At 47.7% G+C, this 15,671-nt stretch overlaps 2 long non-coding RNA genes, 19 other non-coding genes and 2 pseudogenes across 21 annotated transcripts; all 23 read right to left on the bottom strand.

The window, feature by feature from the left end:
• Positions 1 to 417: 417 nt before the first annotated feature.
• On the bottom strand, positions 418 to 583 carry LOC120434626. Its single transcript, XR_005609227.1, has one exon. It is a non-coding gene; the product is annotated as a U1 spliceosomal RNA (small nuclear RNA).
• Positions 584 to 763: 180 nt separating this feature from the next.
• On the bottom strand, positions 764 to 924 carry LOC120434583. Its single transcript, XR_005609191.1, has one exon. It is a non-coding gene; the product is annotated as a U1 spliceosomal RNA (small nuclear RNA).
• A 180-nt stretch (positions 925 to 1,104) lies between these two features.
• Positions 1,105 to 1,265, bottom strand: LOC116311789. The gene has a single exon (XR_004198830.2). It is a non-coding gene; the product is annotated as a U1 spliceosomal RNA (small nuclear RNA).
• Positions 1,266 to 1,444: 179 nt separating this feature from the next.
• On the bottom strand, positions 1,445 to 1,616 carry LOC116311791. The gene has a single exon (XR_004198831.2). It is a non-coding gene; the product is annotated as a U1 spliceosomal RNA (small nuclear RNA).
• Positions 1,617 to 2,169: 553 nt separating this feature from the next.
• On the bottom strand, positions 2,170 to 2,573 carry LOC120434278. Its single transcript, XR_005609029.1, has 3 exons — positions 2,441 to 2,573; positions 2,277 to 2,365; positions 2,170 to 2,197 (listed from the first exon to the last, which is right to left on the bottom strand). It is a non-coding gene; the product is annotated as an uncharacterized LOC120434278 (long non-coding RNA).
• Positions 2,574 to 2,734: 161 nt separating this feature from the next.
• On the bottom strand, positions 2,735 to 2,895 carry LOC120434584. The gene has a single exon (XR_005609192.1). It is a non-coding gene; the product is annotated as a U1 spliceosomal RNA (small nuclear RNA).
• A 180-nt stretch (positions 2,896 to 3,075) lies between these two features.
• LOC120434634 lies at positions 3,076 to 3,236 on the bottom strand. The gene has a single exon (XR_005609235.1). It is a non-coding gene; the product is annotated as a U1 spliceosomal RNA (small nuclear RNA).
• Positions 3,237 to 3,415: 179 nt separating this feature from the next.
• Positions 3,416 to 3,560, bottom strand: LOC120434614 (annotated as a pseudogene).
• A 1,141-nt stretch (positions 3,561 to 4,701) lies between these two features.
• On the bottom strand, positions 4,702 to 4,865 carry LOC116316727. Its single transcript, XR_004199178.2, has one exon. It is a non-coding gene; the product is annotated as a U1 spliceosomal RNA (small nuclear RNA).
• A 180-nt stretch (positions 4,866 to 5,045) lies between these two features.
• Positions 5,046 to 5,208, bottom strand: LOC120434638. The gene has a single exon (XR_005609239.1). It is a non-coding gene; the product is annotated as a U1 spliceosomal RNA (small nuclear RNA).
• A 178-nt stretch (positions 5,209 to 5,386) lies between these two features.
• Positions 5,387 to 5,548, bottom strand: LOC120434650. Its single transcript, XR_005609252.1, has one exon. It is a non-coding gene; the product is annotated as a U1 spliceosomal RNA (small nuclear RNA).
• Positions 5,549 to 5,728: 180 nt separating this feature from the next.
• Positions 5,729 to 5,889, bottom strand: LOC120434579. Its single transcript, XR_005609187.1, has one exon. It is a non-coding gene; the product is annotated as a U1 spliceosomal RNA (small nuclear RNA).
• A 179-nt stretch (positions 5,890 to 6,068) lies between these two features.
• Positions 6,069 to 6,231, bottom strand: LOC116327781. The gene has a single exon (XR_005609237.1). It is a non-coding gene; the product is annotated as a U1 spliceosomal RNA (small nuclear RNA).
• Positions 6,232 to 6,410: 179 nt separating this feature from the next.
• LOC116327780 lies at positions 6,411 to 6,551 on the bottom strand (annotated as a pseudogene).
• Positions 6,552 to 11,813: 5,262 nt separating this feature from the next.
• On the bottom strand, positions 11,814 to 11,975 carry LOC120434627. Its single transcript, XR_005609228.1, has one exon. It is a non-coding gene; the product is annotated as a U1 spliceosomal RNA (small nuclear RNA).
• A 180-nt stretch (positions 11,976 to 12,155) lies between these two features.
• LOC120434605 lies at positions 12,156 to 12,314 on the bottom strand. Its single transcript, XR_005609212.1, has one exon. It is a non-coding gene; the product is annotated as a U1 spliceosomal RNA (small nuclear RNA).
• A 181-nt stretch (positions 12,315 to 12,495) lies between these two features.
• Positions 12,496 to 12,656, bottom strand: LOC120434601. Its single transcript, XR_005609208.1, has one exon. It is a non-coding gene; the product is annotated as a U1 spliceosomal RNA (small nuclear RNA).
• A 180-nt stretch (positions 12,657 to 12,836) lies between these two features.
• On the bottom strand, positions 12,837 to 12,995 carry LOC120434604. Its single transcript, XR_005609211.1, has one exon. It is a non-coding gene; the product is annotated as a U1 spliceosomal RNA (small nuclear RNA).
• A 180-nt stretch (positions 12,996 to 13,175) lies between these two features.
• Positions 13,176 to 13,337, bottom strand: LOC120434600. Its single transcript, XR_005609207.1, has one exon. It is a non-coding gene; the product is annotated as a U1 spliceosomal RNA (small nuclear RNA).
• Positions 13,338 to 13,518: 181 nt separating this feature from the next.
• LOC120434593 lies at positions 13,519 to 13,678 on the bottom strand. The gene has a single exon (XR_005609201.1). It is a non-coding gene; the product is annotated as a U1 spliceosomal RNA (small nuclear RNA).
• A 180-nt stretch (positions 13,679 to 13,858) lies between these two features.
• LOC120434592 lies at positions 13,859 to 14,022 on the bottom strand. Its single transcript, XR_005609200.1, has one exon. It is a non-coding gene; the product is annotated as a U1 spliceosomal RNA (small nuclear RNA).
• Positions 14,023 to 14,920: 898 nt separating this feature from the next.
• LOC120434277 lies at positions 14,921 to 15,324 on the bottom strand. Its single transcript, XR_005609028.1, has 3 exons — positions 15,192 to 15,324; positions 15,028 to 15,116; positions 14,921 to 14,948 (listed from the first exon to the last, which is right to left on the bottom strand). It is a non-coding gene; the product is annotated as an uncharacterized LOC120434277 (long non-coding RNA).
• A 159-nt stretch (positions 15,325 to 15,483) lies between these two features.
• Positions 15,484 to 15,647, bottom strand: LOC116320686. Its single transcript, XR_004199471.2, has one exon. It is a non-coding gene; the product is annotated as a U1 spliceosomal RNA (small nuclear RNA).
• Between the last annotated feature and the right edge of the window lie 24 nt (positions 15,648 to 15,671).

Here is a 15,671-nt window from a genome sequence, read left to right as displayed (position 1 = left end):
TGCACTCACGCGTCTCCTCACCACGGCTGGAGCAAAGGAAAGAAAAAGCAGCCGCTGTAGCGGGCCGCAGAAATATAACTACTAATTGCCGACGTTAGGGAGAAATCAGAAATCGAAGGGGAGACCTACCTGTAGCAATCACATGACCTGATCGCCTCAGTAATTTAACCAACAAGCCAGCGTCTACCGCTGTATCGCACCAGAAGCTCGGGAGGAAATAATCCAACGAGAAAACCCGGCTTCCCTTTATACAGGTACACGCCGCCCTGTAATCAATATACAGGTGGGCTCCTGTTAACGTAAGCGCGCGGCGCAAGCACAGGAGAGAGAGAGAGAAAGCAGTAGCGCAAGTGGGGGCGGAAGAGAAAGGAAAAGCGAGTAGCCCCTCCGGCTACATTTGCTTTTGGACACAAGAGTGAGGGGAGAGCGCGAACGCAGTCCCCCACTACCACAAATTATGCAGTTGAGATTCCCGCATTTGGGGAACCCACAGGGGTCAGCACAACCCCGCAGTGCAATGGCTGAGCCTCACCCTGGGTGAACCACCTTCGTGATCATGGTATCTCCTCTGCCAGGTAAGTATGAGTTGGCAGTGTGGGAGACAGGGGTCCCTTTCCACATGCAGCACTCTGGCTGATGGTGCCTAACACGCATAATGCCTGAATCCAGTGACGGTGAGCACGCCATTGCATTTTGTCCCAGTTCAAAGGCCAGACGGAGAGAAGAGCAGACACATGGATCTTTGCTTTTGGACACAAGAGTGAGGGGAGAGCGAACATGAGTCCCCACTACCACAAATTATGCAGTTGAGATTCCCGCATTTGGGGAATTCACAGGGGTCAGCACAACCGCAGTGCAATGGCTGAGCCTCGCCCTGGGTGAACCACCTTCGTGATCATGGTATCTCCCCTGCCAGGTAAGTATGAGTTGGCAGTGTGGGAGACAGGGGTCCCCTTTCCACATGCAGCACTCTGGCTGATGGTGCCTAACACGCATAATGCCTGAATCCAGTGACGGTGAGCACGCCATTGCATTTTGTCCCAGTTCAAAGGCCAGACGGAGAGAAGAGCAGACACATGGATCTTTGTTTTTGGACACAAGAGTGAGGGAGAGCACGAACGCAGTCCCCACTACCACAAATTATGCAGTTGAGATTCCGCATTTGGTGAATTCACAGGGGTCAGCACAACCGCAGTGCAATGACTGAGCCTCGCCCTGGGTGAACCACATTCGTGATCATGGTATCTCCCCTGCCAGGTAAGTATGAGTTGGCAGTGTGGGAGACAGGGGTCCCCTTTCCACATGCAGCACTCTGGCTGATGGTGCCTAACACGCATAATGCCTGAATCCAGTGACGGTGAGCACGCCATTGCATTTTGTCCCAGTTCAAAGGCCAGGCGGAGAGAAGAGCAGACACATGGATCTTTGCTTTTGGACACAAGAGTGAGGGAGAGCGCGAACGCAGTCCCCCACTACCACAAATTATGCAGTTGAGATTCCCGCATTTGGGGAATTCACAGGGGTCAGCACAACCACACAAAGGAAACCTACTACAGTCTTTTCACCTGGTGCTGTACAACAAAAGAAGCGTGGAAAACGACCCACCACCTACGGTCCCACAGCCGCTGGTAGATCCTCCGTCCACTACAATAAAAATACAGAACATACACATTAAAAGGTGAAAAACATGGGACACAAACAGGCTCTCAACCTACAAAACAAAAAAAAAAGAAACAATTAAAGGAAAACCAAAGTCTGTGATACAACACACCCAGATATACACCACAGAGCACTGGTTAGAAATACTTTTGCTCGGCGAACCAGCCCACAGCTGGTGCTGGGTCCGATTGTCCTTGGTCTGCTCGGTCTCACACAACTTCCCACAGCTGGGAGAAAGGGGAGAGGCAGTACCAGTTTGTATAACCAGCCCAATATACAGCCGAGAATCGCCCCGGCCAGCCACAAAAAGCTGGAGCGAACGATAGTCCAAGAGGGCGTGGCAAGGCAAGCTACAAGGAAACCGGGCCGCCGACAGATTGACCGTAATATAACCAAAACAACACGAAAACAAAACAGGGCAAAACAAAATCAAACAAACAAGATCAACAAAACAAGACAGCAGCAGAGCAGGCGCCCGACTCTCTCACGTAACCAAAGCAGGCGGTTGGTCCCGAGAGGGCACGGCAGCAATCAAACCCTACAAATAAGAAAAAGGCAAAACTAACCTTAATCTTCTTTAATTTACAAAACTAGCAGCTATAAAATAAGCGGCTTACCCCAGAACTTGGAGGCGCTGTACTGCACGGCGGATGCACTCACGCGTCTCCTCACCACGGCTGGAGCAAAGGAAAGAAAAACAGCCGCGCTGTAGCGGGCCGCAGAAATATAACTACTAATTGCCGACGTTAGGGAGAAATCAGAAATCGAAGGGGAGACCTACCTGTAGCAATCACATGACCTGATCGCCTCAGTAATTTAACCAACAAGCCAGCGTCTACCGCTGTATCGCACCAGAAGCTCGGGAGGAAATAATCCAACGAGAAAACCCGGCTTCCCTTTATACAGGTACACGCCGCCCTGTAATCAATATACAGGTGGGCTCCTGTTAACATAAGCGCAGAGCGGGAGCAAGCACAGGAGAGAGAGAGAGAGAAAGCAGTAGCGCAAGTGGGGGCGGAAGAGAAAGGAAAAGCGAGTAGCCCCTCCGGCTACATTTGCTTTTGGACACAAGAGTGAGGGAGAGCGAGCACGCAGTCCCCACTACCACAAATTATGCAGTTGAGATTCCCGCATTTGGGGAATTCACAGGGGTCAGCACAACCGCAGTGCAATGGCTGAGCCTCGCCTGGGCGAACCACCTTCGTGATCATGGTATCTCCCCTGCCAGGTAAGTATGAGTTGGCAGTGTGGGAGACAGGGGTCCCCTTTCCACATGCAGCACTCTGGCTGATGGTGCCTAACACGCATAATGCCTGAATCCAGTGACGGTGAGCACGCCATTGCATTTTGTCCCAGTTCAAAGGCCAGACGGAGAGAAGAGCAGACACATGGATCTTTGCTTTTGGACACAAGAGTGAGGGAGAGCGCGAACGCAGTCCCCACTACCACAAATTATACAGTTGAGATCCCGCATTTGGGGAATTCACAGGGGTCAGCACAACCGCAGTGCAATGGCTGAGCCTCGCCCTGGGCGAACCACCTTCGTGATCATGGTATCTCCCCTGCCAGGTAAGTATGAGTTGGCAGTGTGGGAGACAGGGTCCCCTTTCCACATGCAGCACTCTGGCTGATGGTGCCTAACACGCATAATGCCTGAATCCAGTGACGGTGAGCACGCCATTGCATTTTGTCCCAGTTCAAAGGCCAGACGGAGAGAAGAGCAGACACATGGATCTTTGCTTTTGGACACAAGAGTGAGGGAGAGCGCGAATGCAGTCCCCACTACCACAAATTATGCAGTTGAGATTCCCGCATTTGGGGAATTCACAGGGGTCAGCACAACCACACAAAGGAAACCTACTACAGTCTTTTCACCTGGTGCTGTACAACAAAAGAAGCGTGGAAAACGACCCACCACCTCTGGTCCCACAGCCGCTGGTAGATCCTCCGTCCACTACAATAAAAATATACAGAACATACACATTAAAAGGTGAAAAACATGGGACACAAACAGGCTCTCAACCTACAAAACAAAAAAAAAAGAAACAATTAAAGGAAAACCAAAGTCTGTGATACAACACACCCAGATATACACCACAGAGCACTGGTTAGAAATACTTTTGCTCGGCGAACCAGCCCACAGCTGGTGCTGGGTCCGATTGTCCTTGGTCTGCTCGGTCTCACACAACTTCCCACAGCTGGGAGAAAGGGAGAGGCAGTACCAGTTTGTATAACCAGCCCAATATACAGCCGAGAATCGCCCGCCAGCCACAAAAAGCTGGAGCGAACGATAGTCCAAGAGGGCGTGGCAAGGCAAGCTACAAGGAAAAACCGGGCCGCCGACAGATTGACCGTAATATAACCAAAACAACACGAAAACAAAACAGGGCAAAACAAAATCAAACAAACAAGATCAACAAAACAAGACAGCAGCAGAGCAGGCGCCCGACTCTCTACGTAACCAAAGCAGGCGGTTGGTCCCCGAGAGGGCACGGCAGCAATCAAACCCTACAAATAAGAAAAAGGCAAAACTAACCTTAATCTTCTTTAATTTACAAAACTAGCAGCTATAAAATAAGCGGCTTACCCCAGAACTTGGGCGCTGTACTGCACGGCGGATGCACTCACGCGTCTCCTCACCACGGCTGGAGCAAAGGAAAGAAAAACAGCCGCGCTGTAGCGGGCGCAGAAATATAACTACTAATTGCCGGCGTTAGGGAGAAATCAGAAATCGAAGGGGAGACCTACCTGTAGCAATCACATGACCTGATCGCCTCAGTAATTTAACCAACAAGCCAGCGTCTACCGCTGTATCGCACCAGAAGCTCGGGAGGAAATAATCCAACGAGAAAACCCGGCTTCCCTTTATACAGGTACACGCCGCCCTGTAATCAATATACAGGTGGGCTCCTGTTAACGTAAGCGCATGCAGCGGGAGCAAGCACAGGAGAGAGAGAGAGAAAGCAGTAGCGCAAGTGGGGGCGGAAGAGAAAGGAAAAGCGAGTAGCCCCTCTGGCTACATTTGCTTTTGGACACAAGAGTGAGGGGAGAGCGCGAACGCAGTCCCCAACTACCACAAATTATGCAGTTGAGATTCCCGCATTTGGGGAATTCACAGGGGTCAGCACAACCGCAGTGCAATGGCTGAGCCTCGCCCTGGGTGAACCACCTTCGTGATCATGGTATCTCCCCTGCCAGGTAAGTATGAGTTGGCAGTGTGGGAGACAGGGGTCCCCTTTCCACATGCAGCACTCTGGCTGATGGTGCCTAACACGCATAATGCCTGAATCCAGTGACGGTGAGCACGCCATTGCATTTTGTCCCAGTTCAAAGGCCAGACGGAGAGAAGAGCAGACACATGGATCTTTGCTTTTGGACACAAGAGTGAGGGGAGAGCGCGACGCAGTCCCCCACTACCACAAATTATGCAGTTGAGATTCCCGCATTTGGGGAACTCACAGGGGTCAGCACAACCGCAGTGCAATGGCTGAGCCTCGCCCTGGGTGAACCACATTCGTGATCATGGTATCTCCCCTGCCAGGTAAGTATGAGTTGGCAGTGTGGGAGACAGGGGTCCCCTTTCCACATGCAGCACTCTGGCTGATGGTGCCTAACACGCATAATGCCTGAATCCAGTGACGGTGAGCACGCCATTGCATTTTGTCCCAGTTCAAAGGCCAGACGGAGAGAAGAGCAGACACATGGATCTTTGTTTTGGACACATGAGTGAGGGAGAGCGAACGCAGTCCCCCACTACCACAAATTATGCAGTTGAGATTCCCGCATTTGGGGAATTCACAGGGGTCAACACAACCGCAGTGCAATGACTGAGCCTCGCCCTGGGTGAACCACATTCGTGATCATGGTATCTCCCCTGCCAGGTAAGTATGAGTTGGCAGTGTGGGAGACAGGGGTCCCCTTTCCACATGCAGCACTCTGGCTGATGGTGCCTAACACGCATAATGCCTGAATCCAGTGACGGTGAGCACGCCATTGCATTTTGTCCCAGTTCAAAGGCCAGACGGAGAGAAGAGCAGACACATGGATCTTTGCTTTTGGACACAAGAGTGAGGGGAGGCGAACATAATCCCCCACTACCACAAATTATGCAGTTGAGATTCCCGCATTTGGGGAATTCACAGGGGTCAGCACAACCGCAGTGCAATGGCTGAGCCTCGCCCTGGGTGAACCACATTCGTGATCATGGTATCTCCCCTGCCAGGTAAGTATGAGTTGGCAGTGTGGGAGACAGGGGTCCCCTTTCCACATGCAGCACTCTGGCTGATGGTGCCTAACACGCATAATGCCTGAATCCAGTGACGGTGAGCACGCCATTGCATTTTGTCCCAGTTCAAAGGCCAGACGGAGAGAAGAGCAGACACATGGATCTTTGCTTTTGGACACAAGAGTGAGGGAGAGCGCGAACGCAGTCCCCCACTACCACAAATTATGCAGTTGAGATTCCCGCATTTGGGGAATTCACAGGGGTCAGCACAACCGCAGTGCAATGGCTGAGCCTCGCCTGGGCGAACCACATTCGTGATCATGGTATCTCCCCTGCCAGGTAAGTATGAGTTGGCAATGTGGGAGACAGGGGTCCCTTTCCACATGCAGCACTCTGGCTGATGGTGCCTAACACGCATAATGCCTGAATCCAGTGACGGTGAGCACGCCATTGCATTTTGTCCCAGTTCAAAGGCCAGACGGAGAGAAGAGCAGACACATGGATCTTTGCTTTTGGACACAAGAGTGAGGGAGAGCGCGAACATGAGTCCCCACTACCACAAATTATGCAGTTGAGATTCCCGCATTTGGGGAATTCACAGGGGTCAGCACAACCGCAGTGCAATGGCTGAGCCTCGCCCTGGGTGAACCAATTTCAATTTCAATTTTCAAAATTTTTTATTGTTCATTACAAAAGAAAGCACTACAAATTCTTAACTTTAAACAAAAAAACAAAACTAAAAATGCAAAAAAACCAAAAAAACCCCACAAACTCTCCAATGAAGAATAAAATAAAAATAAAAATAAACCTTAAAAAAAATATATAAAGATTTCCATAAAGGGTCCCATATTCCAATTGTTTCAACTAAGATCCATGTATTTTTAATACTCCCTTCTTCAAAGGGATATTTTCACTTAGAAAATAATCATTCAACAAATTAAAGGCACTATTTACCACAACTCGTGCAGGAATTTCATATTTTTAAAAACATAAAATATTTCTCGCTCTCCATAATGCATCTTTAACACAATTCACAATTATCCACCAACGATCTTCCTCTCCCCTCCCTTACCTTTCAAAATCCCATACATTATACATTCATATGTTAGGTCTCCTTTATATAACTCTTTCAACCGGTATCGTAATAAACACCACACCTTCTTAGCAAAAGGACATTCCCAAAACAAATGCTTAACCGTCTCGTCATTTCCACATCTCAACCTTGGGCACTGTGCACTCTTCGTGCACTCTCTTGCTTTCAAGAAGGCTCTTGTAGGCAAGCATTCCAAAACTGCTTGCCAAGCTAAGTCTTTATGAATATTTAACAAAAGCTTATTATTAACGTTAAGCCATGTCATTTTACAGAGGTTTTCTGGAAGTTTCCCTACTGGAGTCATTCTATCTGTTGGAAATAATAATTCTTCTATATTAGTCCTGGTTATAGCCTGGGGCATGATTTGAGATGAAAAACACTTTAATGATTTAATCACTATGTCGTAGACAACAGGATATTGTTCAGAAAAGGGGGTACTAAGGGGGCATCTCCTGCCCCATGCCTTCAAAACTCTCTGTCCAATCCAAAATCTTGTAAAATATGGCCAAATCAAGTCATTAAAGTCACTAAAACAAGCCTTAAGGACTGGAGTAATAAACATTGCATTAAGTTTAGATGCAACCTCTGGAACAGCTCTTCCCCCCATTTTTAGTGGTCTATACATAATGTCTCTCTTCAATCTTTCATGTTGGCTTCCCCAAAGGAAGCGAAACATGGCCTTCCGCAGGGGGGCCAACATTCTATAAGGAATCGGCAATGTAATTGCTAAACAAGCTAAAGACGCAATTACTTCGGCTTTCAACACCAGAACTTTGCCTACAAAGGAAAGCTCTCTGTCTTTCCATCCCAACAGCTTCCCCTGTATTTTGGGTAGTTTCATATTCCAATTCTTAAATTGCATATCCATTCCAATTTCCACCCCTAAAATTTTGATGGTTTCAAATTTTTCGGTCAATCCCCATTTTTCTTTAGTCTCTCGCCAGTTAAAATAAATAACCTCGCTCTTACTTTTATTAATTTTCATTCCAGAAGCTGCCGTAAAGGCTTCACAAACCGACAGACTTTTGTCTATCGACATATTATCTGTGAGTACCAAAGTTGTATCGTCCATGTACATAGTGAATTTTATTTCCTTCCCCCCACTACCTGGGGGGGTTAACCCTGTAATTGAATTATCCAGTCTTAAGGCACATGCAAGTGACTCCATTACCAATATAAACAGAATAGGGGACAACGGACATCCCTGACGTACCCCCGACTTGACCGCAACTGGATCGGTAAACATTCCATTAACAACAACCACACTACTACAGCTACTATATAACACATGAATCCATCTCCTGAGACCTTCCCCAAAACCCAAAATTTCAAGAACCTTCATCAGAAACATGTGATTAACATTATCAAAAGCTTTTTCTAGATCAATTCCTAAAACGCAAAGGGGAATATTCCGCTCCTGGCTATAAAAATAACTATCTCTTATAATAGCCAAGCTGTCAGTCATCTTCCGTCCCAATATCCCACATGTTTGCTCTACACCAATAAGTTTAGGTACAACCGCCTGCAACCGGAAAAATAAGGCTTTTGTTAAAATTTTTATGTCCACACCTAACAGTGTTAGGGGTCTCCAATTTCTTAAATCTTTTTTTGAGCCCTTCTTCCACAACAGTGAAATCATCCCTTTATTCATAGACAACGGTAATACCTTTTTGTCCCAAGATTCTTTGTAAACTAAAAGCAAAGAGGAGCTAAGCTGTTCCCAAAAGGTAAAATAATACTCTTTAGGCAAACCATCCAGTCCCGGTGCCTTATTATTTTGCATACTTAGCATTGCTCTTGTAATTTCCTCTATGGTTACATCTTCTTCTAACAAAATACTGTCAGCCGAATCTAGTGTTTGTGATAACTTTGAAAGAAAGAAAGTTGCCATTTCTTCATCAATACCTTGTTCTTTATATAAATTGTTGTAAAAAGAATGAGTCAGTTCAAGAATTTCTTGTGTACTTTCCACTTCCTTCCCTTCATCATCCCTCAAACAATCAATAATTGGTCTAGATTTATGCAATTTCTTAAAGAAATACCTTGTACATTTTTCATTTTCTTCAAAATGCTTTACTCTACTCCTTATTAATACCCCTTTGCTTTTCTCATTCAGACACACCATCATCTCTTTTTTTAATCTCGTGATCTCCTCACCCACATCAAAACCCAAAACAAGAAGGTTATAATATCTTTGCAAACGAGCCTGTTTTCTTCTTTCCCATTGCCTCCTCCCTTTTGCCAAATTCTTCCCCTGCAAACAAAAAAAGGCCCGTGTCCTAGCTTTAATGCTCTCCCACCACTCACCCACAGACTCATATAAAGGTTGGAGAGAAAACCATTGTTGTAACTTAATTTTATATTTCCCAACCACTTTTTTATTTTTTAATAAATTTATATTTAACTTCCATGGTCCGGAACAGGGGTTAAAAAAGGACTGCACTTCAAAAGTACCTTTTAACCTATGATGATCTGAAAAAGGCACTGGCTCCACCTCACAAGAAATAGGATTCAGAGCTTTTGATACGAACAAAAAATCAATTCGGGAAAAGGATTTCCCATTGGACCAAGTATATCCTGGGTCATTTAAATTAAGTGACTCATAAACATCATTCAAATTACCATCAATAATTAAATTTTCTAACACACAGGAGCTCCCATCCCCTCTATCCACAGGGTTCTCACTCCGTCTAACTCTTTTTCCAAGGGTACAATTAAAATCTCCCCCCATTACTATATTTCTTCTACTACAAAGAAAGGGCTGCAAAGTTTGAAAAAGTGCAGTACGTTCTTTTTTGTCAGTATATCCGTAAACATTGATAATCCTAAATTTGACTCCACATCTTTCCGCGTCAACAAGTAACACTCTCCCGTCCACCACAGTCTCCACATTTTCTATATTAAAGGTTCTATTATTAAATAACACCCCCACTCCAGAAAAACGGTTTTGGTTATCCCCTGACCAAACAGATTGCCCATATACCCATCGTTTCTCAAACTTTGCATAATTGTCCATGTAGGATATTGCACACTCCTGAAGTAAAAAAATGTCACTACCAGCTTCATGTAACAAGTTAAAGACTGACTGACATTTCACAACGTCATTCAGCCCTCTCGTATTTATAGTAGTTACTCGAAGTGTGTTCATTGACCCCTAAAAGGGAGAAAAGTTAATTCTGCTGGACCTTTGCCTTTTTCTTCTTCTTCTTCTTGGATACTAACCAAACCCCGGATGTTACTTCCCCTACATTATCCCCCACTTTGGTTATTTGGGTAGTTTCCTGGGTGACTTTCAAAACTTGCTCCTCAAACTGGGGTACTGGTGAGGGGGTGGGGGGACTCGTACCATCCAATTCCACCTCTCCAGTTGAAGATTCCGTTGACGTATTTATTTGTCGTTCGAGTGAACTTGACACATCATTAGACCCAGGTTGTATTAAAAGTTCTGGGGGAAGAGGGGACGGGGGGAGCTTGTCTTTGCTTACATGCACAGGTAGAGGAAGAAAATCTTCGTCAAGCTTAACAGCATGTTTTGTTCCCTCCATAGGAAGGTCCGGGAACATAAGGTCCAACAAATCTCTACACTCTTTCGATGTTGAAGGAAGCGCGAGGTCTGGGGTTCTTAGAAAAACTTCCATCTCTTCCTGAATAGTTTCAATTCTATTGGACTCTCTAACATTTCCTGCTTGACAAGATGAGCTCCCCGCTAGTTCACCTTCCTGGTCAGCCCCCGTTTGGTTCTCAACGGCTTCCAGCTGAGGTTCATTACTTTGATTGTAACCTCTATCCACGTTCGTTGGTGCAGAATTCCCTGTTACCACTGGAGTTTCTTCTGCTTGCTGAACCTGGGGCATTCTCAACCTATTTGCGTAAGACTGTGGGCATGACCTAAAGGTATGATCTTCTTTCCCACATAAATTACAATTTTTTGGGTAAGGGCAATCTTTTATAATGTGTTCACCACTTTTACAGTTCCTACAAACCACGTTGACACATTCCATGGCCAGGTGGTCATTAGAACCACACTTACGACATGTCTTAGGCTGCCCCGGATAAAAACATATCCTCTAATTGCCCCAATTGAATAATTGGGGCAGGTGCATCAGTTCTCCAGAGTTCTCATCTCTTTTCAGATGTACATAGAAGCGGTATGCTCCAGTTCGAATCCCATCTTCGTCTTTTAAATCCAATCCTCTTAACACCGAACATTTAAAAGACAGCCATGTTTTAATATCTTCGACTCTCACATACTCTGAATGCATAATCACAGTCACTGCTTTAGGCTCTCTGCCTGATAGTGGAGTCATCTTGATATGAGCCAGCTGGGGGCTGGATTGTCTCTTTCTATTGAAGATGTTAATACAAGACTCATACAAAGTTTTCGTGGCAAAAATCACTTCGTAAATTCTTCTTCCAGGCAAGCCAAAAATATAATCCAACTGGTTAGGTGAAAAACCCAGTTCCTTCTGAATAACAGTCCTACTAAACTGCAATCGATCCATTTCACAAACCTCTTGTAGCTCAAAACGTACAGCGTTCCGCCTGGAACCTGCCATGCTAACAGTAGCATCAGATGTCGTCATTATCATGGGGGCGAACCATCTCCATTGGATGAACCACCTTCGTGATCATGGTATCTCCCCTGCCAGGTAAGTATGAGTTGGCAGTGTGGGAGACAGGGGTCCCCTTTCCACATGCAGCACTCTGGCTGATGGTGCCTAACACGCATAATGCCTGAATCCAGTGACGGTGAGCACGCCATTGCATTTTGTCCCAGTTCAAAGGCCAGGCGGAGAGAAGAGCAGACACATGGATCTTTGTTTTGGACACAAGAGTGAGGGAGAGCGCGAACGCAGTCCCCACTACCACAAATTATGCAGTTGAGATTCCCGCATTTGGGGAATTCACAGGGGTCAGCACAACCGCAGTGCAATGGCTGAGCCTCGCCCTGGGTGAACCACATTCGTGATCATGGTATCTCCCCTGCCAGGTAAGTATGAGTTGGCAGTGTGGGAGACAGGGGTCCCCTTTCCACATGCAGCACTCTGGCTGATGGTGCCTAACACGCATAATGCCTGAATCCAGTGACGGTGAGCACGCCATTGCATTTTGTCCCAGTTCAAAGGCCAGACGGAGAGAAGAGCAGACACATGGATCTTTGCTTTTGGACACAAGAGTGAGGGAGAGCGCGAATGAGTCCCCACTACCACAAATTATGCAGTTGAGATTCCCGCATTTGGGGAATTCACAGGGTCAGCACAACCGCAGTGCAATGACTGAGCCTCGCCTGGGCGAACCACATTCGTGATCATGGTATCTCCCCTGCCAGGTAAGTATGAGTTGGCAGTGTGGGAGACAGGGGTCCCCTTTCCACATGCAGCACTCTGGCTGATGGTGCCTAACACGCATAATGCCTGAATCCAGTGACGGTGAGCACGCCATTGCATTTTGTCCCAGTTCAAAGGCCAGACGGAGAGAAGAGCAGACACATGGATCTTTGCTTTTGGACACAAGAGTGAGGGGAGAGCGCGACATGATCCCCACTACCACAAATTATGCAGTTGAGATTCCCGCATTTGGGGAATTCACAGGGGTCAGCACAACCGCAGTGCAATGGCTGAGCCTCGCCCTGGGTGAACCACCTTCGTGAACATGGTATCTCCCCTGCCAGGTAAGTATGAGTTGGCAGTGTGGGAGACAGGGGTCCCCTTTCCACATGCAGCACTCTGGCTGATGGTGCCTAACACGCATAATGCCTGAATCCAGTGACGGTGAGCACGCCATTGCATTTTGTCCCAGTTCAAAGGCCAGACGGAGAGAAGAGCAGACACATGGATCTTTGTTTTTGGACACAAGAGTGAGGGAGAGCGCGAATGATCCCCACTACCACAAATTATGCAGTTGAGATTCCCGCATTTGGGGAATTCACAGGGGTCAGCACAACCGCAGTGCAATGGCTGAGCCTCGCCTGGGTGAACCACATTCGTGATCATGGTATCTCCCCTGCCAGGTAAGTATGAGTTGGCAGTGTGGGAGACAGGGGTCCCCTTTCCACATGCAGCACTCTGGCTGATGGTGCCTAACACGCATAATGCCTGAATCCAGTGACGGTGAGCACGCCATTGCATTTTGTCCCAGTTCAAAGGCCAGACGGAGAGAAGAGCAGACACATGGATCTTTGCTTTTGGACACAAGAGTGAGGGAGAGCGCTTGACGCAGTCCCCACTACCACAAATTATGCAGTTGAGATTCCCGCATTTGGGGAATTCACAGGGGTCAGCACAACCGCAGTGCAATGACTGAGCCTCGCCTGGGCGAACCACATTCGTGATCATGGTATCTCCCCTGCCAGGTAAGTATGAGTTGGCAGTGTGGGAGACAGGGGTCCCCTTTCCACATGCAGCACTCTGGCTGATGGTGCCTAACACGCATAATGCCTGAATCCAGTGACGGTGAGCACGCCATTGCATTTTGTCCCAGTTCAAAGGCCAGACGGAGAGAAGAGCAGACACATGGATCTTTGCTTTTGGACACAAGAGTGAGGGGAGAGCGCGACGCAGTCCCCACTACCACAAATTATGCAGTTGAGATTCCCGCATTTGGGGAATTCACAGGGTCAGCACAACCGCAGTGCAATGGCTGAGCCTCGCCCTGGGTGAACCACCTTCGTGAACATGGTATCTCCCCTGCCAGGTAAGTATGAGTTGGCAGTGTGGGAGACAGGGGTCCCCTTTCCACATGCAGCACTCTGGCTGATGGTGCCTAACACGCATAATGCCTGAATCCAGTGACGGTGAGCACGCCATTGCATTTTGTCCCAGTTCAAAGGCCAGACGGAGAGAAGAGCAGACACATGGATCTTTGCTTTTGGACACAAGAGTGAGGGGAGAGCGTGACATGAGTCCCCAACTACCACAAATTATGCAGTTGAGATTCCCGCATTTGGGGAATTCACAGGGGTCAGCACAACCGCAGTGCAATGGCTGAGCCTCGCCCTGGGCGAACCACCTTCGTGATCATGGTATCTCCCCTGCCAGGTAAGTATGAGTTGGCAGTGTGGGAGACAGGGGTCCCCTTTCACATGCAGCACTCTGGCTGATGGTGCCTACCACGCATAATGCCTGAATCCAGTGACGGTGAGCACGCCATTGCATTTTGTCCCAGTTCAAAGGCCAGACGGAGAGAAGAGCAGACACATGGATCTTTGCTTTTGGACACAAGAGTGAGGGGAGAGCGCCAATGAGTCCCCACTACCACAAATTATGCAGTTGAGATTCCCGCATTTGGGGAATTCACAGGGGTCAGCACAACCACACAAATGAAACCTACTACAGTCTTTTCACCTGGTGCTGTACAACAAAAGAAGCGTGGAAAACGACCCACCACCTACGGTCCCACAGCCGCTGGTAGATCCTCCGTCCACTACAATAAAAATACAGAACATACACATTAAAAGGTGAAAAACATGGGACACAAACAGGCTCTCAACCTACAAAACAAAAAAAAAGAAACAATTAAAGGAAAACCAAAGTCTGTGATACAACACACCCAGATATACACCACAGAGCACTGGTTAGAAATACTTTTGCTCGTGAACCAGCCCACAGCTGGTGCTGGGTCCGATTGTCCTTGGTCTGCTCGGTCTCACACAACTTCCCACAGCTGGGAGAAAGGGAGAGGCAGTACCAGTTTGTATAACCAGCCCAATATACAGCCGAGAATCGCCCGACCAGCCACAAAAAGCTGGAGCGAACGATAGTCCAAGAGGGCGTGGCAAGGCAAGCTACAAGGAAAAACCGGGCCGCCGACAGATTGACCGTAATATAACCAAAACAACACGAAAACAAAACAGGGCAAAACAAAATCAAACAAACAAGATCAACAAAACAAGACAGCAGCAGAGCAGGCGCCCGACTCTCACGTAACCAAAGCAGGCGGTTGGTCCCGAGAGGGCACGGCAGCAATCAAACCCTACAAATAAGAAAAAGGCAAAACTAACCTTAATCTTCTTTAATTTACAAAACTAGCAGCTATAAAATAAGCGGCTTACCCCAGAACTTGGAGGCGCTGTACTGCACGGCGGATGCACTCACGCGTCTCCTCACCACGGCTGGAGCAAAGGAAAGAAAAACAGCCGCGCTGTAGCGGGCCGCAGAAATATAACTACTAATTGCCGACGTTAGGGAGAAATCAGAAATCGAAGGGGAGACCTACCTGTAGCAATCACATGACCTGATCGCCTCAGTAATTTAACCAACAAGCCAGCGTCTACCGCTGTATCGCACCAGAAGCTCGGGAGGAAATAATCCAACGAGAAAACCCGGCTTCCCTTTATACAGGTACACGCCGCCCTGTAATCAATATACAGGTGGGCTCCTGTTAACGTAAGCGCGCAGCGGGAGCAAGCACAGGAGAGAGAGAGAGAAAGCAGTAGCGCAAGTGGGGGCGGAAGAGAAAGGAAAAGCGAGTAGCCCCTCCAGCTACATTTGCTTTTGGACACAAGAGTGAGGGGAGAGCGCGAACGCAGTCCCCCACTACCACAAATTATGCAGTTGAGATTCCCGCATTTGGGGAATTCACAGGGGTCAGCACAACCGCAGTGCAATGGCTGAGCCTCGCCCTGGGTGAACCACCTTCGTGATCATGGTATCTCCCCTGCCAGGTAAGTATGAGTTGGCAGTGTGGGAGACAGGG

This window comes from Oreochromis aureus, linkage group 18, assembly GCF_013358895.1.
Source record: "Oreochromis aureus strain Israel breed Guangdong linkage group 18, ZZ_aureus, whole genome shotgun sequence".
Taxonomy (NCBI): domain Eukaryota; kingdom Metazoa; phylum Chordata; class Actinopteri; order Cichliformes; family Cichlidae; genus Oreochromis; species Oreochromis aureus.
This window is presented reverse-complemented; position numbering and strand designations above follow the sequence as displayed.